This window comes from Microcaecilia unicolor, chromosome 7 (genome assembly GCF_901765095.1).
Source record: "Microcaecilia unicolor chromosome 7, aMicUni1.1, whole genome shotgun sequence".
Taxonomy (NCBI): domain Eukaryota; kingdom Metazoa; phylum Chordata; class Amphibia; order Gymnophiona; family Siphonopidae; genus Microcaecilia; species Microcaecilia unicolor.
The window spans coordinates 123,183,743-123,209,752 of NC_044037.1; the positions used below are offsets into that span (position 1 = coordinate 123,183,743).

Here is a 26,010-nt window from a genome sequence, read left to right on the forward strand (position 1 = left end):
CCCTTCTCTGCACCTTTTCTAATTCCACTATATCTTTTTTGAGATGCGGTGACCAGAATTGAACACAATATTCGAGGTGCAGTCACACCATGGAACGATACAAAGGCATTATAACATCCTCATGTTTGTTTTCCATTCCTTTCCTAATAATACCTAACATTCTATTTCCTTTCTTAGCCGCTGCAGCACACTGAGCAGAAGGTTTCAACGTATTTTCAATGACGACACCTAGATCCCTTTCTTGGTTGGTGACTTCTAATGTGGAACCTTGCATGACGTTGCTATAATTCGGGTTCCTCTTTCCCACATGCATCATCCTCCTAATTGTTGGAACTTAGTTGAGGCTGATCTTACCGAATTCATCTCCAGTGCATGTATTAATAATGATAATATAATTACGGTTGGAGAATTTAATTTACATCTTGAAAACATTACCAACCAATACACCAAGAATTTCCCAGAATTCTTAATGTTTGGCAACTCTCGCTTTTCAACAGAATGTCCTCTCAATTAGATATATTAGCAACTAAATTTACAGACCCAACTACTTTTTTATCTCAGATTTTCATTAGACCAAAATACCTTGGTCAGATCACAGTAGCCTCTTTTTCAAATTGCACTAGAAGAAAATTAATTGTTAATCCAAATCCCAAAATTTGTTACATTCCTTTAACACTAGAGGTAAAATTGGCCTTTTAAAATTCTGGTCCAATGAGTCATTCAGTGCATTACTTACCTCAAACCCTTCCCTGAATTTCATTCAGCAATGGAATAATACTTGTAAGGCAGTCCTTCATGTTATTGCACCTGTGACTGTCAAATCTCGTCCGAAAACATTATCTCCTTGATTCAATGATGATCTTTTACAAATGAAATATAAATGCAGGAGACAGGAGAGAATTTGGGCCAACAATTGATCGCATGGAAAAACTTTTGAAAATCTACAAAGGTATGATCTCCAAAGTGAAAACCTCCTACTATTCCAAATTCATTAGTTAATAGTTTATTGGACACTCAACTAATAACCAATTCAACTGATCCCACAGCTACTGCCGACCACTTGGCTACTTATTTTAAACAGGAAATAGCTAAAATCAGACTAAAGTTTAACAATACCCCTTCATCTATAGACTATTTCCTCTATTTACATGATCCTTTACTGCCTCATTCTCAAGCAAATAGAATCAAGCAGATGCATTTAGTGCTGGAAAAAATATTGCCAGGTCCGGGGTTGCATTAGAAGGGTTGATTGAGAGAAGGGGTGGCGCCCACCAACCCGACCAACCTGCCCTGAACAGGCTTCCCCAACAATGCCACCATGCCCCTCCCCACCCACGAGAATTGGCTCCTTCCCTATTAATTTTTTTTTTAAGCCTGGCCCTGGCCCAACTGAGCACTGCACCCTCCCCCCCCCCCCCCGAACATCTCCCCTCCCCCTACATCAGGAACATCTCCCCTTCTACCCTTTAAAAAAAATTCCAAGGGATTTTTTTTTAGAGGTCGGGGGTGGGGGGGGGGGAGAAGGTTCGCCTGATTTGGGGGGATGTCTGGGGGGGGCAGTGTGCGTCTGGGCCAAGGCAACTCCCAGCAACATGCACTCGGGGCAGTTCGGCCCTCCTGCCTATCCCTCGCCACTTTCCCTCGTCACTTTCCCTCGTAAGTACGCGCTCCAGGGGGGGGGGGGTGCTCCGGAGGGGGAAGGGTGCGCCGTGCTGCACCCGGGGGGGGGGGGGCGCAGTGGCGACCCGCCCCGGATGTCAGCTGCCCTCGCTACGGCACTGCCCGGAGGTCCTTCTCTCTCCTACAGCTTCCCGCCTGCACAGGAACAGGAAGTTGAAGGAGAAAGAAAGGCTTCCAGTGGCAGGTCTAAAGCAGCGTGTGTGCTGCTTTCTCGCAGAGGCTGCCAGCAGCTCAGGGGATTAGAGGATGGGGTGGCAACTCATTTGGGGGGGCACTGTCCCCCAAGCCAAGCTTTCACCTACTTCCTGAAGTAGAGATAGTCTTGTGTTAAGCGGAGCCAGTGGCGTACCAAGGGGGGCGGTGGGGATGGTCCGCCCCAGGTGCACGCCGCTGGGGGGGTGCCGTGCGCCTGTTGGCTCCGAGTCCGCTCGTTCCCTCCCTGCTGTTCCCTCTGCGCGGAACAGGTTACTTCCTGTTCCGGGGCAGAGGGAGCAGCAGGGAGGGAACGAGGGGACTTGGAGCTAACAGGCGCACGGCACCCCCCCCCCCCCCCAGCAGGTAAAAATGCACCCGGGGGGGGTCGTGCTGCACCCGGGGGGGGGGGGTAGTTTCGCCGGGGGGAGGGGCTGCGCTGCACCCAGGGGGTGTAGTTTCGCCGGGGGAGGGGGGCCGCGCTGCACCCGGGGAGGGATCCGCCCCGGGTGTCAGCCAGACTAGGAACGCCACTGAGCGGAGCCTTTCAGGGAGTGGATTCCAGAGTGTGGGGGCTGCTCTGGAGAAGGCTCACTTGTGGGTATCACATTGTGTAATGTCTTTGGAGAGGGTGTGGTTAGGGATAGCCCTAGGGAGGACCTTAGTGTCCTTGGAGATGTGTAGAAGGTCATCCTGTTCTTCAAGTACTCTGGGCCATTTCCTTTAAGGGCCTTGAAGATCAGACAGAGTTTTAAATTTAGCTCTGTATTGTACTGGTAACCAATGAAGTTTTTGCAAAAATGGTGTGATGTGGTCACGTCACTTGCAACCTTCAATGAGTTTTGCTGCAGCATTCTGAATCAATTGGAGCTGGTGCAGACCCTTTGTAGTCAGACCATTGTAGAGTGCATTACAGTAATCCAGTCTTCATGTTATTATCATGGCAAACACAAATGGGATAAGATTTTCCTTTTCGATGTAAGGAAAGAGGCAGCATAGTTGTTGTAAATAGTAGAAGCAGCTCTTGAAGGTTTCTTGTATTTGGAGAATCAGTGTAAGTGTTGAATCTAACTGTATTCCAAGATTTGTACTTCCCAAAAGAGATTTTGATGTCAGGTACGTGTTCATTTATGTTAGGGACCCAGAGATGCTTGGTTTTACTTGGGTTCAGGCAAAGTTTGTTCTGCTTAGCCCATTCTTGAATTGATGTTAGGCAGGTAATCAGTTTATTCAGGGCTGTAGGTAAGGTGTGTTCTATGATTATTTCACAAACCCTGTCTGATGTTATGACAAACTAAAATCATATTAAAGTTTATGTTCTTTAAGTAAGGTCTAGACACACTCCCTCCACTGGAAATCACTGTGCCCTAGCATGTGCAAAAACACACTTAGAACCTTTCCATACCATAACACCAATAACTTCCAGGACTAAAAGAGCAACACTGTAAATATTTCTGTGGGCCATAAAATATCAGTAAACCATTCATGAGAAAACAGAAGAAATACCAGAAACTACATACTAGCAAAATATTGTGCCTTGGTCACATGTGCAATGCACAGAAAGACCGTCAACAAATATGAAACATGGGACCACAAATAGATATGAAGGCAAAAACTGGTAACCTCAAGAAGTCAGACTTGCATATACAGCAATGTTAGAGACAAAGGGCCTGATATTCAGACGGTGGCGGGCAGCACGTTTGCTGTCTGCCGCTGGCATTAAACTCAGATATTCAATTATGGGCCATTTCCAGCAACTGGCATTGAATATCCGGGTTTATTTTGGCTGCTAAAAAAGTTAACCAGCTATGCCAATATTCAGCACTAACAGGTTAACATTTTAGCGGTCAAAGATAGGTCTGCTATTTAAGCGGCCTATTTTTACTGCTCAACATAGCCAGTTTGGCACTGAATATGCGCACCTAACCAGCTAGCCGCTAACCGGAATATTCAAGATAACCAGTTATCTCCTGCTGAATATCCACCATTAGGCGCTTAAATGCTATTTAACCAGTCAGGAGCCTTTCCTGGCTGGTTAAATAGTTTTGAATATCGAGGAGAGAGAAACTAAAATGCAACATATCAGAGCTGCTCATTTCCCAAAACTGACATGTTATAATTAATAAATTCAAAATAAATTACTTTTTTCTATTTTTTAGAGTGAGCATTTTATTTTTCTAATTGATTTGATCCAAGTGACCTTTCTGCTTTTCTCTATTTTTCCTGTCTTTCTAGGGTCTCCTTTCCATTTGACATTTTTTCATGTCCACCATCCATCATCTTCTTTTTGCATCCCTATCTTTCCTGTCCAGCATCTCTCCTCTATGCCCCTGTTCCAATTCCTCCACCAAAGTTCCGCATCTTCCCTCTTAGTGTCTCTATCCTCAACTTGTATTCTGCATCTCCCTCTGTGTTCTTATCTTGCCTTGTCCAGCATCACTCCTCTGTGACTCTATCCCATCCCTTTTCCAGCATTGCTATGTTCCTATCACAACCGTTTTCCAGCATTGCCCCTCTGTGTTCCTCTCTTTCCATGCCCAGTATCTCTTCTCTGTTCTCTGTCTCCACCCTCTCTCTTCCCTTCCTCCCGCTACACCCCACTTTGAATACAGTATTTCTCCCTCTCTCCCCTGCCCCACTCCCCAGTGACCTGGCATATCTCCCTCTGTAGGTCCAGTGTCTCTTTTCCTCTGTTCTACTCCACATCATCTGGACTCTTCCCTCCGGTCCTATCCCTTCCCCTCTCAAGATCCAACATCTCTCCATCTCCCTTCCCCTCCTCTTGTCTCTCTTTCTCCCCTCTTGTCCCCCCTCTTCCTGGAAGGTCCAGCACATCTCCATCTCCCTTCACCCACCAGATTCAGCACACTTCTATCTCCCTTCCCCTCACCTACCAGTCCAGCACATCTCCCTCTCTCTTCCCCTCTCCCTGCTGTTTCAAAACAACTACCTCCTCCCCCTCCATGAGTCCAGTGTCTGGCCCTCACAATCCTACCCCCTCCCCCCTCATACCCAAACTTGCCCTGATCACCAGCAGCAGCAGCAGCAGCAGCAATTAAAACAGAGTGCCTCTGGCTGATGGCCAGCCTTTTCCTGTCTTGCATCCTGTCTCCTCTGATGCAACTTTCTGCTTCCACACAGGCAGGATGCAAGACAGGATAAGGATGGCCACTGGCACTCTGTTTTAATTGCCACCACTGCCAGTGATCAGGGCAAATCCGGAGATGCGGGGGGGGGGGGGGAGTAGGTGAGGAACAGACACTGTACATGCAGGGGAAGGGAGATAAAGAGAGAAACACTGGCCTTGGGAGCAGAGGGTGAGGAGAAGGACAGGGAGAGCGAGATGCTGGCAAAATAGCAGCTTTTGTATATTGCCGGTTTTAAAGGGTCTGCCAGCGGCCGACCTGGCCATTTAAAAAATGAGCCAGTTGGCAACCTTAGGCATACTTAATGGCCTCACATGCATTCATCTGAATGCAATGTGCCATCATATATGCTGTGCTGAGGTAAACCTGCACTCAACCCCCTTCCAGCATTGCTCGTCACAGTGTTCATAGTATCTGTGTGACTGAGCTTGCATAGCTTTCTGCATCAGCCCCCTCAGTTCCTCTATCAGATTCAGCACTTCTTGCCCTCTAAGGCCAGAAAGCCTGTCTGGCCTACACTGCTGCTGCTTTCTGCTCCCCCTCCCTCCCCGTTAGCCCATTAACCAGACATTTCTTAGCCAACCAAAAAGCTGCAGGGGGAGGTGGGAGCAGTAGCTTAGGAAACAGAGGCTCCTGCCTGCTTTTCCCTGCTGCTTTGTCCTGAAGCTTTCAGCTCTGGTGCAAGGGCAATGCAAGAAAGAATATTGGGATTATTCTAGTGCTCACTGCATCCACAGTGCTAGCACCTCTGAACTGAGGTATTTTGTGAGCAACTAATTTCTACTTAGGAATTTGTATCAGTCCAGCTTGTTCTTTTTTCTAAATAAGGGATGTGTTGTAAAGATTTATCTAATATTTGCAAAGCTGGCCTTTCATTGGCTGTGGCTGGTTGCAGAGGGTGGATCCCTCTGTATTGATCCCATTCCTTAAGGCTGGGCCTACATGTGAGTACTGACACCTTTTTTACTAGAAAAAAAAAAGCACTGAGAAAAGTTATAATAATCCAAACAAAATAGTCACTGCATACTAATAATGATACTGGATTTGTTTAAGCACAACGGAAATGGCTGCCATAATCTATCTATCTATCTATCTATCTATCTATCTATCTATCTATCTATCTATCTATCTATTGTCAATATAGAAAGCAGCTGGTATATAGTTCCATTCTACACAGCAGCCCACACAAAAGCACAGATATAACAATTTTGTGTTTTTTCCTATTTAGTCCCACCCTCTTGCCCATCTTAAGACTTCTTGAACTCTTTCTGTTCAACAATAAGACACCAACAAAATGATCACAGGCTCCCCTTAATGCTGAACACCTCTCTCAATCTTATAATTCTCAAATTATATACATTAATGCTTCTGAATATCCCAGATAAGTCCATGCCCACTTAACATATGGTCCCTTGATAAGAGACATATCATATATTAAACTAATAAGAACAGATAATATACATAATCTTAGCCAAAAGGCCAAGAAGCAATTTACCTAATGCTCCAGTTCAAGGGCATTAAACAGTAGGCCCTACTGTATAATGCCCTTGAACTGGAGCATTAGGTAAATTGCTTCTTGGGATATAAAAAGGTCTTTGCTGTGAGTAGTAATAATTTCTACAAATCTCACTTTATCTAGTAAAAGTAACATAATTAGTGTCAATGGTTTTAAACATTTTTCTCCTTATTGTATATTTTTCAGATCCAAACAAGCCCGCTGAGAGACAAAGCCAGGCCTGGGGAAAACAATCTTAAGGGCCCCCACACTCCATGCTGTGAGTTTTGGAGTTCCCTCCTCAGCTGAATGGACTCAGCCCAGTCCCCACACCTCTTAATTCTCAGCGTCCGCTCCTGCCTCGGTGTCTGTCTTCTCTCTCTCCTGCACTTGTGCTTGTATGTGCTGGCTAGGACCTGAATTAACTCTTCTCTGCCGCCACAGATCCCTCCCAAGGTGGAAACAGGAAGTACGTCACACAGAAGGCGGGACAAGGCAGGAAGAAGGACCTAATTCGATAACTCGGGTCTCCTGCCAGCACACACAAACAGGAGACCAAACCATTGCAACCTGAACCGCCTTCTGCCTGCCACCAGAACCTTTGCCAATGCGGCAGTGGTGCCAGTACTTTTTTTGTAGGAAAAAAGGTACTGGTACTTATACAGGGCAAGCTTAGGTGCAGGGTCACTATCCATCTTATTTTCGAAGGAGATTGCCGGCCATCTTCTGACACAAATTGGGAGATGGCCAGCGATCTCCTAAAGCCGGCCAAATCGGTATAATCGAAAGCCGATTTTGGCCGGCGCCAACTGCTTTCTGTCGCGGAGCCAGCCAAACTTCAAGGGGGCGTTTCGGTAGGGTAGCGAAGGCGGGACGGGGGCATGCTTTGAGATGGCTGGCTTCGCCCGATAATGGAAAAAAGAAAGCCGACCTTGACAAGCATTTCGCTGGCTTCACTTGGTCCGTTTTTTTTCAGGACCAAGCTTCAAAAAGGTGCCCCAACTGATCAAATGACCACCGGAGGAAATCGGGGATGACCTCCCCTTACTCCCCCAGTGGTCACCAACTCCCTCCCACACAAAATAAATAAATAAATATTTTTTCCCCAGCCTCAAATGTCATACCCAGCTCCCTGACAGCAGTATGCAGGTCCCTGGAGCAGTATATAGTGGGTGCAGTGCACTTCAGGCAGGTGGACCCAGGCCCATCCCCCCCCTACATGTTGCACTTATGGTGGTAAATGTTAAGCCCTCCAAAACCCCCCAAAACCCACTGTACCCACATGTAGGTGCCCCCCTTCACCCCTAAGGGCTATGGTAATGGTGTACAATTGTGGGGAGTGGGTTTTGGAGGGATTTGGGGGGCTCAGCACCCAAGGTAAGGGAGGTATGCATCTGGGAGCAATTTTTGAAGTCCACTGCAGTGCCCCCTAGGGTGCCCGGTTGGTGTCCTGGCATGTGAGGGGTACCAGTGCACTACAAATGCTGGCCCCTCCCACGACCAAATGCCTTGGATTTGGCCGGATTTGAGATCGCCGGCCTCGGTTTCCATTATCGGTGAAAACCGATGCCAGCCATCTCAAACCTAGCCATCTCTGACATTTGGCCAGCCCCAACAAAATTATTAAAATGAAAGATGGCCGGCCATCTTTTTCGATAATACGGTTCGGGACTGCTCTTTGCGGCGCCGGCCAAATAGATGGTCAGCCATCTGTTTGGCCTGCGCTGTTCGATTATGCCCCTCCATGGCTCCATCTCTATTTTAGCCACACCCACTTTTACCAGACATGGAGCGTATAAAAAGGCATCATTGAAAATGTTACACCATACTCTTTTTCTCTTAGTTTTAAAACTTGAACTTTGTACCACAGCATTAACAGATAGCCTCTAGCAGGCACTGCAGAACCTAATTTAGTATTAAGGGGAGGGGAAAAAAAAGAGAGAGAGAGAAAAGAGCAAACTTTATTAACTAGTGTCCAGAGTGTACAACCCTTTTCTCATAGTTTTAAACTGAAATTTTCTCTAGAAGTAGACATTTTTCCCATAGTTTTAAACTGAAACATTTTCTAGAGGTAGAAACTTAACAGCCAAAAAAATTTAAAAGATAGAGGGAAAGCTCAAATCTTGTTCTTAAAAGACAGTTAGTTAGTTTCTGTTCTTTGTTTGCTGTAGAGGTAGCACGGCCAGTGACCTCAATTAGGTGTTAATTAAGGTGTGAGGAAGTAGAATATCTGCTTAGGTTAGAAAGGACAACCTGATTCCTGAGTATCTTGAAAGAGCCTCTTTTGAAAAAGTCCCCTTAAATTCAAAACTATATAAAGAGGAAAGGTCCCGCTGAACTTTCTTTCTGAGAAGTACTGGGAGAAGAGGACATTTCTCTGGTAAGTGAACACTATTTTGCTTTGTGCTTTGGGAACTTAAAGATTGGAGTTTAGAGGAGGAATTGTAAGTTAGTGATAGGCAAAATAAAAATATAAAACAGCAAACTTTATCAACTAATCTCCATACTCATTTCCCCCTAGTTTTAAAACTTGAACTTTGTACCACACCATTAACAGATAGCCTCTAGCAGGCACTGCAGGACCTAGTTTAGTCTTCATATCGCCCACCCTCCCCAACACCTGCCCACCCCTAGCACAACTCTTCATTTATAGTCAGTTATTGTAATTAGGATAACAAGCAAGGAGTGCGCTTACAGAGTTTTAAATACATTTCATTACCATCTAAGAATGAAACACTAAATAAATCACTCAATATATCATATAAACTAAAAGACATTTTCATATTAGGCTAATAGCCTTAATACTTTAGCAAGTTTTAACTTATTGAAAAACTCAAAAATACTAAGATGGAGTCAGCAGTCCAGCAGCGAGAGGGGTGCTTTCCAGTCTTTTGCATTGAGTGTCACATGTATGATTATCTTCCAGTTGGTGAGCGGTTATATATGTGTGCCCGATGCAAAGAGCTCCTAGCTCTCAGAGAACGGGTCCGTTCTCTTGAGGTTAGAGTAGCAGATGGTGGAGCTGAGGGAGACAGAGAGATATATAGATGAGACCTACAGGAATGTTGCAGAGAAGTCCCACCTCCGGTCTGGTAGCCCCTGTGCTACCTTGGAGTAGAGAGGTCTCCTAGAAGGAGAGCATCACACTGGTGAAGTAGGAAGTACTCCTGTAGCCAGGACCTGCCCACCAGGGGATGTACTATCCTCTTGCACCGAGCACATGTCTCCAAGTTCTGCCTAGGAGGGAAGGGTTAGGGCAGCTGTTGTAGTTGGTGATTCGATCATTAGGCATATAGATAGTTGGGTGGCTGGTGGATGTGAGGATCGCCTGGTGACTTGCCTGCCTGGAGCGAAGGTTGCGGACCTCACGCGTCACCTAGATAGGATTTTAGATAGTGCTGGGGAGGAGCCGGCTGTGGGGTACCAATGACATAGGAAAATGTGGGAGAGAGCTTCTGGAAGCCAAATTTAGGCTCTTAGGTAGAAAGCACAAATCCAGAACCTCTCGGGTAGCATTTTCTGAAGGGCTACCACCTGTTCCACGCGCAGGGCCCAAGAGACAGGCAGAGCTCCAGAGTCTGAATGCGTGGATGAGACGATGGTGCAGGGAGGAGTGTCTGAGATTTGTTAAGAACTGGACAACATTGAGCCTGCAAAAGGTGGGAAAATGTGGGATACAAATGTAACAAATAAAATAAATATTCTGGGGAAGGGGGAGCCTATTCCGAAAGGATGGGCTCTACCTTAACCAGGCTGGGACCAGGCTGCTGGCATCGGCATTTAAAAAGGAGATAATGCAACCTTTTAAACTAGAAACTGGGGGAAGGCCGACAGTTGCTCAGAAGCGCATGGTTCGGAATAAGGTATCTTTCAAAGATATCACCAAAACAGGGAAGATAGGGTATCCTGATAGGTTGCAAAAGAGACCATAGTAGATCAAGTGTCCTTAAATAAAAATAAAAATCAGACAAAAGATTGCAATTTATACTGTCAAGTACTGAGCATGATGATGTAAATAGGAACAACAAACATAGTTTGAAATGTCTATATGTGAATGCCAGAAACCTAAGAAATAAAATGGGAGAGTTAGAATATATTGCACTAAATGAAAAATTAGATATAATAGGCATCTCTGAGACCTGGTGGAAGGAGGATAACCAGTGGGATACTATCATACCGAGGTACAAATTATATCGTAGTGATAGGGTGAATCGAATTGGAGGAGGGGTAACACTGTATGTTAAGGAGATCCTTGAATCAAATAGACTGAAAATTCTGCAGGAAACAAAACACTTCTTGGAATCCCTATGGGTTGAAATTCCATGTGTAAAGAGGAAAAGAATAGTGATAGGAGTGTACTACCATCTGCCTAGCCAGGATGAACAGACAGATGTAGAAATGTTAAAGGAAATTATGGACGCTAACAAGCTAGGAAACACAATAATAAAGGGATATTTCAATTACCCCGATATTGACTGGGTAAATGTAACATCAGGGCACGCTAGGGTGGTAAAATTCCTTGACAAAATCAAGTACTGCTTTATGGAGCAGCTGGTACAGGAACCGACAAGAGAAGGAAAAATTCTAGACCTAGTCCTTAGTGGAGTTCATGATCTGGTGCGGGAGGTAATGGTGCTAGGGCCACTTGATAACAGTGATCATAATTTGATCAGATTTGATATCGGCTCTGGCGTAAGTACATAGAGGAAATCCAATATGTTAGCATTTAACTTTCAAAACGGAGACTATGATAAAATGAGAGGAACAGTGAAAAAATAAAACTTAGAGGAGCGGTTGCGAGGGTCAAAAATTTACATCAGGCGTGGATGCTGTTCAAAAATAAAATCCTGGAAGCCCAGGGCAAATATATTCTGCTTATTATAAAAGGTGGAAGGAAGACCAAACGACAGCCGGCATGGTTAAAAAATGAGGTGAAGGAAGCTTTTAGAGCTAAAAGAAAATCCTTCAGAAAATGGAAGAAGGAACTGAAAGAAAATAATAAGAAACAGCATAAGGAATGGCAAGTTAAATGCAAAGTGCTGATAAGGAAGGCAAAGAGGGACTTTGAAAAAAAGATTGCGTTGGAGGCAAAAACACGTAGTAACATTTTTTTTTGGTATATTAAAAGCAGGAAGCCGGCAAAAGAATCAGTTGGACCTCTAGATGACTGAGGGGTAGAAAGAGTGATCAGGGAAGACAAAGCCATAGCGGGGAGATTATATGAATTCTTTGCTTTGGTCTTCACCGAAGCAGATTTAGGAGAGATACCAGTGCCAGAAATGGTATTCATAGATGATGAGTTGGAAAAACTGAATGAAATCTCTATATACCTGGAGGATGTAATGGGGCAATTTGATAAATTGAAGAGTAGCAAATCTCCTGGACCGGATGGTATCCATCCCAGAGTACTGATAGAATTGAAAAATGAACTTGCAGAACTATTGTTAGTAATATGTAAATTATCTTTAAAATCGAGCGTGGTACCGGAAGATTGGAGGATGGCCAATTGTAGAAATATGCTGTCACGTGCTTTCAGTGAAATACAGGCCAAAGGCTCAGGCTAAGAGCTAGGCCTCTAAGAATCAAAGATCACCTCTGACACAGATACATTTCACTGCAGCAAATGCTGGAATGAGGTAATTGAGAGCAGATAGAGGGAGGGGGAATCTGCTCTATAAACAACAGCTGAGCTGGCACTAGCAAGAAGACATGAGCAAGGATGTTTTGGCTACTGGAAGATAGTAGTGGGTCAGGTGCAAGTAGGGGGGGCTGAAGGGTACATAATGACAGGTGAAGTCATTAATTCAAAAATGTTGATACTTAGAATTTGGAAACATGTGAATTCATTGTTATAAAGCGATAATGGCCAAAGACTGCTGGTGAGAAAGTTAGGGTCCATAGGAATGAATGGTACAAGAAAGGTATAAAAAGGCAGTCTGCTAGAGTATCGGAGCAGAAGGCAGAAGAGAGAAGACAGAATGCACCTGCTGTGTGTCGCGAACCACTGTTCCACCATGTTCCAGATATGAATGCCTAATTGCCTGTACTGCCTTTGGTGAGATGCTAATAAACTATCTTCTTATATCCCAGTGTGTCCTTCTGATTATGGAGCTTGTTAGTACCCAGGCTGTGTAAAACAGTCTGGTAAGATACGAGTTCAGAGTAATTAATCATGTAGTGGGAACACGCAATTATTTACACAATGTAACGCTGATTTTTAAAAAAGGTTCCAGAGGAGATCTGGGAAATTATGGACCGGTGAGCCTGACGGTGCTGAGCAAAATGGTAGAGACTATTATAAAGAACAAAATTACCGAGCATGTTCAGGGGCATGGATTGATGAGACAAAGCCAACATGAAGGGAAATCTTGCCTCACCAATCTATTACATTTCTTTGAAGGGGTGAACAAACGTGGATAAAGGTGAGCTGGTTGATATTGTGTATCTGGATTTTCAAAAGGCGTTTGACAAAGTACCTCATGAAAGACTCCAGAGCAAAATGGAGAGTCATGGGATAGGAGGTAGTGTCCTATTGTGGATTAAAAACTGGTTAAAAGATAGAAAACAGAGAGTAGGGTTAAATTGTCAGTATTCTCAATGGAGAAGGGTAGTTAGTAGGGCTCTCCAAGGGTCTGTGTTGGGACCGTTGCTTTTTAACATATTTATAAATGACCTAGAGATGGGAGTAACTAGTGAGATAATTAAATTTGCTAACGACACAAAGTTATTCAAAGTTGTTAAATCGCAAGAGGATTGTGAAAAATTATAAGAGGATCTTAGGAGATCACGAGATGAGCTGAGCGGAGCAGACGTGCAGTAGCTCCTCTCCTGGGCCCTACCCCCCCTCGGACACAACAGCACTGATTGCCGGGCGACAGTGAACCGCAAAATCCTATAAAACAGCAAGTTCGCTTATATGGACCCTTTTGTTATAAAAATTGAAGCGGGGATGCCAGCAAAAAACGTTAAAAAAGACGCGGAGAAGCCGCGTGGGACGGATCCCAAAATGGCACCGAGCCCCGGACCAAGCGCGAAAGAGGTAACTTTCACAGAACAACAACTAGTGCAATTAACCGAAGCGGTGAAGTCGGCACTAGAGCCCCAGTTACAACAACTTTCTAATCAGCTCACCTTGATGGAAACACGTTTGGATGACACTACCCGTCGTACGGGAGAGTTAGAGCACAGAGTGTCGGCCATAGAAGACGGTGAGATCGGACAAGTTAAACAGCTGGAAGAGCTTAAAAAGCTAGTGCAATTGCAATCCCAACAGATTGATGAGTTGGAGAATCGATCACGGCGTGATAATTTACGCATAGTGGGCATCCCAGAAACAATTCCGGAGCACATGTTACAATCGGTATTAGAAAAATGGCTGTCTGAAGAAATGGCGCTATCGGATAATACCGAATCCCTGTGCCTGGAAAGGGCCCACAGATTAGGACGAAAACCGGAACAAAACCAAAGACCGAGAGTGGTGATTGTAAAGGTGCACAATTTTATACACAAGATGGAGATTTTGAGAGGGGCTCGGTTGAAACGCGATAAGTTATTTTACAATGGCAGCCCCGTTAAGATATTTCAAGACTTTTCACTATGTTTACAGGAGAAGCGACGGGCATTCCAGCCGATTTGTAAAACCCTAGCAGAAAATCAAACAAAATTTGCCCTAATTTACCCAGCGATATTAAAACTCCAACATCAAGGACAATGGCATCAATTTAAAACACCACAAGAAGCCACAAAATTTATTGCTGGGATAGAGCTGACATGAGTGGCACAAGAAGGTGTCTAGAACCAGTGAACATTCATTAAGGGTTAAGTTCAATGTAAGATTATGACAAGTTAAAGCGTTTGTATGTTGTATTTCATGTGCAGAGATGCTTATGAGAATTGCGGTGAAAGACAGGCAGGTAACCGGATTGATATGACATGATAATAATGGGTGTTTCCGGGAGGGGGGGGGGCACAACCTCATCTGATCTCCGTTAGGTGAATAGAACGGGAGTTCAGTTGCTTTTGGAGGCAACAAGGGGAGTTAAGGGAGGGAGGGGGGTCAAGAGAGGGAGGGGGGAAGGGTCAATGACAATGTTGGGTAGGAAGAAAGAAGGGGATGAATATTTGTATAACACACAATGCAAAGGTGATCAGAAGGAAAAGCAGGTAGGAAGTGATAACAGAGACATTAGCTGGGGATTAGAATGGAGAATTTTGATATTTTGGATCTTCTGGGTGAGGCTGGGCACCTGGGAGATATATTTGGAAGTAGCTATGAAAGACAAAGTATTACGGAAAGGAAGATTAAAACTTTAAGATTTGCTACATGGAATGTGGGAGGGATAGCAACCCCAATTAAGAGAGCAAAAATTCTGGAGGCCCTAAAGAGGAATAAAGTAGATGTCGGGTGTTTACAAGAAACTAGACTTTCCCCGGAAGAGCATAAGAAATTAAGAACTAGATGGGTGGGGGAGGTTCATTATGCTTCAGCAGGAGGACGGAAAGGCGGAGTGGCTCTATTAATACGCAAGGGGTTAGCAGCCAAATCCGAAGTAGTGCAAGTTGGTCCACAAGGTGACTACGTAGTGATTAAGTTATGGATACAAAATAGAGAATTTTTGGTTCTGGGATTATATGGACCTAATGTCTATGATGCAAAATTTAATGCAAAGTTAATGGAAATATGTATGCCATATAAAGCTTCACAACTCATAGTTATGGGTGACTTTAATTTGGTCTCGGATTACCATGTAGACTGCTCTGATCCCAAGGAGTCATCACGGGGAGGGCCTAAAGCGTGGGCCATGAGGTCTTTCATGCGCTCATTAAATCTGGTAGATTCATGGAGGGCACTACACCCTGGAGAACGTGATTATACTCATGTTTCTCGAGCACATGGCACACTTTCAAGATTAGATTACATATTGGTAAGTCGAACAGCATTCTCATGGGTAGCTAGAGCAGAAATAGGCCCGGGGGGGCTGTCTGACCATTCCATGGTATGGATAGATGTGGAGACCACGAGATTCTACCAGTCATCAGGGGGATGGAGGTTTCCAGCATATCTCTACCACAATAAGGAATTCCAGGATTTCCTCCATCAGAAATGGGAAGATTATAAGGAAAATAATAGAAGGCACATGGCGCAACCAACATTATTTTGGTCGGCTGCAAAAGCTGTACTGCGAGGGGAGGTGATAGCCTATGTCCATGCAAGGAACAAAAAACATTCTATAGCAATCTTGAGACTGGAAGCCAAGTTGCAGAAGGCGAAAGCCAGTTATATACGTAGCCCCAATGCCATAACAAAAGAACAGTTACAGGCCATGCAGGTTACACTTAATTCATTGTTGCACGAACGCACGTGCAGGTCCCTGGCATACCAAAAATTTAAAATACAGAGATTTGGGAATAGATCAGGATCTATGTTAATGAGGTTAGTGAGGACTTGGGGAAATAGGCAACCAATAACGATTTTGAAAGACGAGAAAGGAGTGCAATATAATAATAGCGAAGATATTGCACGGATATTTACAAGACACTTTAAGGCTCTTTATCAGGCAACCCCAAAACCAGATTGTCAGGTAATTAATAGCTTTTTGGACCATGTGGGAGTACCCAAACTAACAGAAATAGAATTAAAAAGGTTGGAAGGTCCAATACAGGGGAAAGAGATCCAGGAGGTGATCAAATCCTTACCCTTGGGTTCCGCACCAGGGCCGGATGGATACACAGGGGAATTCTATAAAATATTACTAACATCCATCGTGGGCCCCCTTTGTGATTATTATATTCAGGTCATAACAGAAGGTAAATTCCCCCAGCACGCTAATACGGCGTTGATCTCACTATTACCCAAGCCAGGATGGCCAGAAGATCAGGCTGCCTCTTACAGACCAATTTCACTTATAAATGTGGACATTAAAATCTTGTCCAAAATTCTTGCCAATAGGTTGGCCACAATATTGCCTAGGATAATAGGACAGGAGCAGGTGGGTTTTGTCAGAGCTAGGCAGGCGGTTGGAAATGTGCGCCGACTGCTGTTGGCAATGGCATCCAGTCAGCAGCGGGGTATGCCGACGTGCCTGTTTAGTTTGGACGCTGAGAAAGCCTTTGACCTAGTAGGTTGGGAATACTTGTTCACAACTCTTAAATATATGGGAATTCAAGGGTGGTTCTATCAAGCCATAATAGCCTTATATAAAGACCCAAAAGCGGAGATTCTGGTTAATGGAGTCAAGGCTTCACCCTTTGGAATAGAGAGGGGTACTAGACAAGGTTGCCCCCTCTCACCCTTACTTTTTGTGCTAGCCTTGGAACCACTGTTGAGGGCTTTGAAATCCGAGCAGGACATCCCGGGAGTTATGGTGGGAGAGGGTCAAGTTAAAGTGCTAGCGTTTGCCGATGACCTGGCTGTGATCACGACCAGACCACGGGAGGCGCTGGAGGCCATGTTAGCTATAATTAAGGAATATGGGATTTTGTCCGGCTTCACACTAAATCTGCAGAAGTCCAAGGGATTGATGGTGTACCCCCAGGTGGGAAACATGAAATGTGGGAGAGAGAAATTTGATATGGGAAAAAGAAAAAATTAAATACCTAGGCACCTACATACCACAGGATTTGACTACTCTGTATTCCAAAAATGTGCAACCACTATTAACTCAGACTTGTACACAGCTGAGACTATGGCATGATTATCCATTATCATTAACAGGGAGGATTGCATTATATAATATGGTCCTTGTGCCTAAGTGGTTATATGTCTTCCAAACACTGCCATTGTTCTTACGTGTGGAAGACGAACAGAGATTGAATAAACAATTGAACAAATTTTTATGGAAAGGGCGGAAGGCTCGGATACCACTTGCAACACTCCAGATGTTGGTGGAACATGGAGGCTTGGGACTTTTGAGTGTGAGACATCTTACTATAGCATGCGGAATGAGACACATTTCGGATTGGTTCCGTAATACAGCGGAGTTTTCTGCCACAGACTTGGAGACCCAGCTCACTGCTGGGATCCACTTCAGCAGCCTGCTACATACAGGTGGAGGACGGATCCCGCCAATATTGCAGGACTCTCATATAATGCCAACAGCGAAGGCAGTTTGGAGATGGATTTGTCGACTTCATCAATTTTCATCACGGACCACACCATACCTGAGCATTTGTGACAATCCTGGCTTCCCACCGGGACAGATATACGGAGTGTTCCGCCGTTGGAAAAGCAAAGGACTAAGCTACATAACACAAGTGGTGACTGAGGAGGGCCAAATTCAATCTTTTGAAGCATTGAAGACGAAATACTCCTGTCGTCCATCAGAGTACTTTCACTATGTACAATTGAAACATTACATAGCCACTTTGAAGTGGCAAGACCTGGCGGAGGACGTACAGGAGGAACTGTCTGATGCATTCTCATTACAAGCACAAAATAAAGTTCCGCTGCGGATGCACCACAGACACATCAGAGACACAATTCCAGAACCTGATTTCAGAGGTCTAGCACAGGCATGGACTGAAGACTTAGGAACTGAAGTTTCCTACCAAGTTCTCAAAACATATGTTTTGTCTCTGCGGAGATCCTGCAAGATGATGTCGTCTTGGGAATTACAATATAAGTTTGCTATGCGTGCACATATTCCACCAAGAAGGGCCTTCCATATGGGGGCCTCGACGGATGGGGCCTGTTTGAAGTGTGGCGAGATGGGAGTACGGCTAGGCCATATGTTTTGGCATTGTGCAAAAATAGCAAAGTTCTGGAAGAGTCTCCTAAAGCATGTATCTCTAATATGGAGGACAACTTGGTGTTATGAACCACAATTACTGTTTGACAACCCGAGATGGGAGTCTCCGGCTCCAGCTGGTTCCAGAGGTTTTGCAATTAGAGCAACAGTTGTAGCGAAGAAAGTAATATTGAGTGAGTGGATTACAAATAAAATCCCTACAGTCAATCAATGGAGAAGACAGATGGTTTGTCTCATGAGGTTTGAGAGAAGGCTGGTAGATCAGAAAGAAGCCTTTAAAGAAACAGTTTTTTGCAAGATATGGACTCCATTTTGGTTGACATTGCCACCAGCAGCGAAAGGTCCTATACTAAATCTGTGATGTACTTAATTACAAAATAATTGCCTGCGTGGGTAAGGAGTGTAACATAGATGTTTAGGCATCCTAGGTAATGAGAAGAAGAATGGTTCCTGGGGGGGGGGGGGAATTAGTAGAATTTGAGAATGTACAAAATGATGATGTGACAGTATGCTGTTTGAAGTTTGATTTAAGACTTAGCTGCAATGGATACTGTATAACACTATTTGCCTATTGTTTGATACCATCATCAATAAAAATGTATTTGAAATAAGAGGATCTTACGAGACTGGGAGACTGGGCGTCTAAATGGCAGATGATGTTTAATGTGAGCAAATGCAAAGCGATGCATGTGGGAAAGAGGAATCCAAATTATAGCTACAAGATGCAGAGTTCCATGTTGAGAGTCACTGACCAAGAAAGGGATCTAGGTGTCGTCTTTGATGATATGTTGAAACTTTCTGCTCAGTGTGAGCCGGCATCCAAGAAAGCAAATAGAATGTTAGGTATTATTAGGAAAGGAATGGAAAACAAACATGAGGACGTTATAATGCCTTTGTATCGCTCCATGGTGCGACTGCACCTCGAATATTCTGTTCAATTCTGGTCACCACATCTCAGAAAAGATATAGTGGAATTGGAAAGAGTGCAGAGAAGGACGCCAAAAATGATAAAGGGGGTGGGATGACTTGCCTATGAGGAAAGGTTGAAGCGGCTAGGGCTCTTCAGCTTGGAGAAAACACGGCTGAGGGGAGATATGATAGAGGTTTGTAAAATAATGAGTGGAGTAGAACGGGTAGCCGTGAAGCGTCTGTTTACTCCTTCCAAAAATACTGGGACTAGGGGGCATTTGATGAAGCTACAAAGTAGTAAATTTAAAACGAATCAGACAAAATGTTTCTTCACTCAACGTGTAATTAAACTCTGGAATTCATTGCCAGAGAATGTGGTAAAGGCAGTTAGCTTAGTGGAGTTTAAAAAAGGTTTGGACGGATTCCTAAAGGAAAAGTCCATAGACCGTTATTAAATGAACTTGGGGAAAATCCACTATTTCTGGGATAAGCAGTATAAAATGTTTTGTACTGTTTGGGGATCTTGCCAGGTATTTGTGACCTGGATTGGCCACTGTTGGAAACAGGATGCTGGGATTTGATGGACCTTTGGTCTGTCCCAGTTTGGCAATACTTATGTACTTATAGGAGATGAAAAATAACTTGTGATTTTTTTCATTGTAAATAATTTCTATAAGTTCTTACAGCACCAGGACACCCAAAATGACAGAAACCAAATTAGCACAAAGACCAGGAATTAGAAGAACAGTCTTGCTAAATCTGAAACACAATGAGCTACTGTTAGAAATATGCAATCTGTCCCTAAAATCGAGTGTAATACCGGAAGACTGGAGGGTAGCCAATGTTACTCCGATTTTTAAGAAAGGTTCCAGAGGAGATCCGGGAAATTATAGACCGGTGAGTCTGACGTCGGTGCCGGGCAAGATGGTGGAGGCTATTATTAAGAATAAAATTGCACAGCATATACAAAAACATGGACTGATGAGACAAAGTCAGCACGGATTTAGTGAAGGGAAGTCTTGCCTCACCAATCTAATGCATTTTTTTGAGGGGGTAAGCAAACATGTGGACAATGGGGAGCCGGTTGATATTGTATATCTGGATTTTCAGAAGGCGTTTGACAAAGTGCCGCACGAAAGACTCCTGAAGAAATTGCAGAGTCATGGAATCGGAGGTAGGGTATTATTATGGATTAAGAACTGGTTGAAAGATAGGAAGCAGAGAGTAGGATTGCGTGGCCAGTATTCTCAGTGGAGGAGGGTAGTTAGTGGGGTCCCGCAGGGGTCTGTGCTGGGTCCGTTGCTTTTTAATGTATTTATAAATGACCTAGAGATGGGAATAACTAGTGAGGTAATTAAATTCGCCGATGACACAAAATTATTCAGGGTCGTCAAGTCGCAGGAGGAATGTGAACGATTACAGGAGGACCTTGCGAGACTGGGAGAATGGGCGTGCAAGTGGCAGATGAAGTTCAATGTTGACAAGTGCAAAGTGATGCATGTGGGTAAGAGGAACCCGAATTATAGCTACGTCTTGCAAGGTTCCGCGTTAGGAGTTACGGATCAAGAAAGGGATCTGGGTGTCGTCGTCGATGATACGCTGAAACCTTCTGCTCAGTGTGCTGCTGCGGCTAGGAAAGCGAATAGAATGTTGGGTGTTATTAAGAAGGGTATGGAGTCCAGGTGTGCGGATGTTATAATGCCGTTGTATCGCTCCATGGTGCGACCGCACCTGGAGTATTGTGTTCAGTACTGGTCTCCGTATCTCAAAAAAGATATAGTAGAATTGGAAAAGGTACAGCGAAGGGCGACGAAAATGATAGTGGGGATGGGACGACTTTCCTATGAAGAGAGGCTGAGAAGGCTAGGGCTTTTCAGCTTGGAGAAGAGACGGCTGAGGGGAGATATGATAGAAGTGTATAAAATAATGAGTGGAATGGATCGGGTGGATGTGAAGCGACTGTTCACGCTATCCAAAATACTAGGACTAGAGGGCATGAGTTGAAGCTACAGTGTGGTAAATTTAAAACGAATCGGAGAAAATTTTTCTTCACCCAACGTGTAATTAGACTCTGGAATTCATTGCCGGAGAACGTGGTACGGGCGGTTAGCTTGACGGAGTTTAAAAAGGGGTTAGATAGATTCCTAAAGGACAAGTCCATAGACCGCTATTAAATGGACTGGAAAAATTCCTCATTTTTAGGTATAACTTGTCTGGAATGTTTTTACGTTTGGGGAGCGTGCCAGGTGCCCTTGACCTGGATTGGCCACTGTCGGTGACAGGATGCTGGGCTAGATGGACCTTTGGTCTTTCCCAGTATGGCACTACTTATGTACTTATGTACTTATGTACTAAGCTGCGCTAGCAATTCCCCTGCAGCAAATGTGACAAAGCCCATAGAAACTGAATGGGCTTTGGCGCATTTGCCACATGGTAATTGTTAGCACTGTTTAGTAAAAAGAGGCCAATGTCAATGTTATCAAAATCTCAGAACCTAACAAAAAGATCCCTATTCAGACACTGGTCTTGGATATGCAGAACAGAGATAGCCCTTCTTCAAATACAGGCAAAAATGAACCTGAAATCTCAAAAAGTCAGACTCTGCATGCAGCACAATACCAGGAAAACAGAAAGAAACACGTTTCCTCCTGTATAGTGCAAAATAAGACAGCAAATGTTAAGTCTCAAATTGGACATATTACAAACACTAAAATGTAAATAAAATGATTTTTTTTACCTTTGTTGTATGGTGACTTTGTTTTTCTGATCATGTTGGTCCCTGTATGTGGTTCTGCTGCTCTCTGCCTGTTCTTTTAACTCCATTCCCATCCATCCATGTGCAGTTTTTTCCCTCTCTTCCCTTTACCTCCTCTCTATCCATGTGCATCTCCTCCCTCCCTCCCTCTCTTTCCTTCCATTCCCCTCCATTCGTATGCATCTCATTCTTCTCTCTTCTCTCCTCTCCATCCATGTCCAGCATATCTCCTCTCTTCCCTCCCCTCCATCCATGCCCAGCATTTCTCCTCTCCCCTCCCCTCCATTTATGTCCAGCATTTTTTCTCTCTCCCCCTGCCCTTCATATCCTGCATTTCTCCTCTCCCCTCCCCCATCCATGATAAGCATTTCTCCTCTCTTTCTTCCCCTTCCCTCCACCCATATCCAACATCTCACCTCTCTTTCCCCCACCCCATCCATGTCCAGCATTTTTCCTCTCTTCCCTTCCCTCCATCCATGTCATCCAGTATTTCTTCTCAAACCTTCCTCCGGTGCTAACTTCAGCAGTGAGGAGCCTTCAAACCCACGCACTTGGGAAGGTCCTGTTGGTTCCGCCCTCTCTGACATGTATGCGTCAGAAGGGTGGTACCAACAGGGCCTCCAGGAGTGAATAAGCTTTAAGACTTCTCTGTGCTGAAGTTAGCGCTGGCACCAGGCCTAGTACTGTCTGATTACTGTTGGGGGGAGGGGGGAGGGTTCCAGACTCTGAGGCAGTAAGCAGGAGAGGGAAATGGGATCAACCCCATAGTGATGCCTGTAATGAGCAGGTAAAAAGTGCTGGTACACTATACTTGCTCAAAAAAAACAAACCCTGGCTGGGGAGCCAGGCCCCCCTTGGAGGCCAGGCCCAGTGAATCTCTTACCCCTCCACCCCCTGGTAGCGGCCCTCAATCCAAACATACCTTTGAGTAAGAGTTCATTCCTGGAGGCCAATACTCGAAATCTAATGCCGGTGATAGAGTCGATTAGCACTAGACTAGCACCGACGTTAATCTGCGCAGAATGTTCACAGAGCTGTAGCACAGGAAACAACATGTTTGCCAAAGATGGCTGCAAATTGTATTTAATATAATCAAACAGATATTAATGAGGTCATTTGCTATGCCCTCCCAATATTCAGAGAACAGTGCACAAACAAACCCTGCTCCTACCGCTGGAAAAGGCCAGCTTGGAATTGGTGTTAGGGGTTTTGAAGAGAAGATTTCTCACGATTTTTTGTTTAAAATCTGCCAGGTTTGATTTGTTTTGGAAACAGAAGGAAGCTTGTGCAAGCCTGGAAGTGTCAGTACTGAGAAAGAAATGTGTGCGAGTCTGAGAGCGGGACACAGTGAGGGAAGTCCGGCCGATGAGGTGATTTTTCTTCCTTTACACGCAGAGCAGACGCGAGGCGCCGCTCCGCCGCTTCAGAGATTTTTTTTAAAGGCTGGGTCAGGTGCCGGGTGGCAGGAGAAGAGGGTCATCTGCCGACGGAGCTGGTAGGCAGGTGGGGACTGGGTTGGGGAGGGGGACTCAGATGGGAGGAGGGGACTGGGTCGGGGAGGGCGGACTCAGATGGGAGAAGGGGGCTGGAACTGGGGTCTGAGAAGGGGGCAGGAGGGAGGATGGGGCTATGCCTGGGACAGATGGGAGAATGGTTCTGGGGCTGAAAAGGGGGGCCCTAATGCAAAGCATGTGGATGAAGGGGACCGGAACTGGCGGTTGAAAAGGAGGGTAAGTGGGATAAGGGGGGCAGTACTGGAACTGAGGGCTTGAAAAGGGCAGGGGCTGAAACTGTGGGGACTGGAGGCTGAAACGGGGACAGGGAGAAGTGGCTGGGGCTGAAGCTTGGCACTGGTGGGAGAAAAGGGCTGGGGCTGAAACTGGGGACTGGTGTGGGGACTGGGGGCTAAAAAGGGGGGACAGGGAGAAGTGGCTGGGCCTGAAGCTCGGGACTGGTGGGAGAAAAGGGCTGGGGCTGAAACTCGGGACTGATGGGATAGTGGGGCTGAAACTAGGGGCTGAAAAGGGGGGCAGGTGGGAGATGTGGGCTGGGGCTGGAACTAGGGGCAGGTGGGATAATGGGGCTAGAACTGGGGGCCAAAAAGAGGGGGCAGAGAAAGAGAGAGAGGGGACAGATCCTGGATAGAAGGGGAAGCGAGAGGGAGGGCAGACCCTGAATTGGAAGGGGGAGCGAGAGGGAGGGGAGACCCTTGATGGATGGGAGAGGGAGGACAAATAGATTGAAGAGGCAGAGAGAAAGGGCAGACAGTGGATAGAAGGGGGAGAGAGAGAGGGCAGATGGTGGATGGAAGGGGCAGAGATAGAGGGCAGATGTGGATGGAAAGGGCAGGGAGAGAAAGCAGACAGTGGATGGAGGGGACAGCAGAGAGGGCAGACACTGGATGGCAGAGAGAGAGCAAAGACAGATGCTGGATGGAAGGAAGACAGTGAAAAGAAGATGAGGAAAGCAGAAACCAGAGACAACAAACTGTAAATAAAATATATATATATATATTTTGCTTTAGGATAAAGTAGTATTGTAGCTGTGTTAATAAATGCTTATAAATAGAACATGTAAATAAGGTAATCTTTTTATTGGACTAATTTTAATACATTTTACTTTCGGAGAACAAAACCCCCTTCCTCAAGTCAGAATAGGATACTGTAACAGCACTATACTGTATTGACCTGAGGAAGGAGGTTTTGGCCTCTGAAAGCTAAATGTATTAGTCCAATCAAATGATATTATTTGTTTTATTTCTTTTGGTTAATTTGTAAAGTGGTGATTGGTATTTGTTAGTTTTTTTTTCCAAAATTTATATCTGCTGTCTTTATATTTTGCACAGCACTAGGGGACATTTTCTGTTTCTGTGGTGTTGCATTGTATGCAGAGTCTGGCATCTTAGGGGTTCAGTTTAATTTTTGTCTAAATAGAAAGTTTATGATTACTTATTCTATAGTGGATTAGGGTGTATCTGTGTTTGTGAAAAAGACATAGCTTTCAGTTGGCATTGACTGTGCAGGATCGACAATCTGTATTATTCTGTCTGGTTTCGTTTTACAATAGGTGAATTGATGTTCTAGTGCTCACTGTAGTGTTTAAGATGCTTTCCTTTTCCTTGTATGACTCGTAGAAATTACTGCTTATGGCATGGTAGAATTGCTCTATAGGTCCTGAGTGTTTTTTATTTTCAGTATGCCTAGTACTAGATTTTGGAGGGGGGGTGTTAAAAATGACCAGCCCAGGGTGCCAACTACCCTCAGTACGCCACTGATTTTATAAGAGACGAGTGTATAAGAAGGGTTTTATGTGCAGCAGTAAGTGCTTATAAAATTGCCTGGGGCCTGTCAGCTTTCCTTCATGATCTAGTTTAAAAGCCTTTCTACCTCCTTTTTAATTTTGGTTAAGTTGATGCTCACCCCACTGGAATAGGCTCTCTCCAGATCCCCAGTTTCTAATAAATCTGAGGGTCCTGCCCCATAGCCTTATCCATTCAGTTTAGGATTTTTTTTTAATGCACCACAACAGCAAAGGTAGCAAAGCTAGAGTGCGTTCTTAGGCTCCACCAGGCAAAGACAACAATAATAGTATAGCATGGTACAAAACACATGAAATGCCAAATGTGGGGATAGCACTCCCATCAGCTCTTTTGTCAATTTGAAATGCCCTATGTGGCTTTTCTCTTGAAAAGTTGTAGAAGAGGAACCAGGGGTGGGGCTTGCAATTCTGTACAGTTTGTATTGACACTGGGCAAGTCACTTAACCCTCCATTGCCCCAGGTACAAATATAAGTACCTGTAAGCCGCATTGAGCCTGCCATGAGTGGGAAAGCGCGGGGTACAAATGTAACTAAAATAAAAAAAAAATAAAATTGTCACCCTTAGGGGGCACCCAAGCTGTTATCCATGTCTGGAGGTATGACATTTGCTAGCCCTTGGTATATCTGGCCTTGGAGTTTCTGCAGACTATAGTGGCGTAGCCAGACCTAACATTTTGGGTGGGCCCAGAGCTAATATGGGTGGGCACTGTGTATACAGGTATGAGTAGTGTTTCTTGCTACAAAATAATGCATTAGAATGCACTTGA

The 26,010-nt window shown here is 44.8% G+C and overlaps 1 protein-coding gene and 1 pseudogene across 1 annotated transcript in view; both read right to left on the reverse strand.

The window, feature by feature from the left end:
- The window catches only part of MMP25 (matrix metallopeptidase 25), a 426,665-nt gene that overhangs the window by 354,617 nt on the left and 46,038 nt on the right, over positions 1 to 26,010 (reverse strand). The window lies entirely within an intron of this gene.
- LOC115475210 lies at positions 6,399 to 6,509 on the reverse strand (annotated as a pseudogene).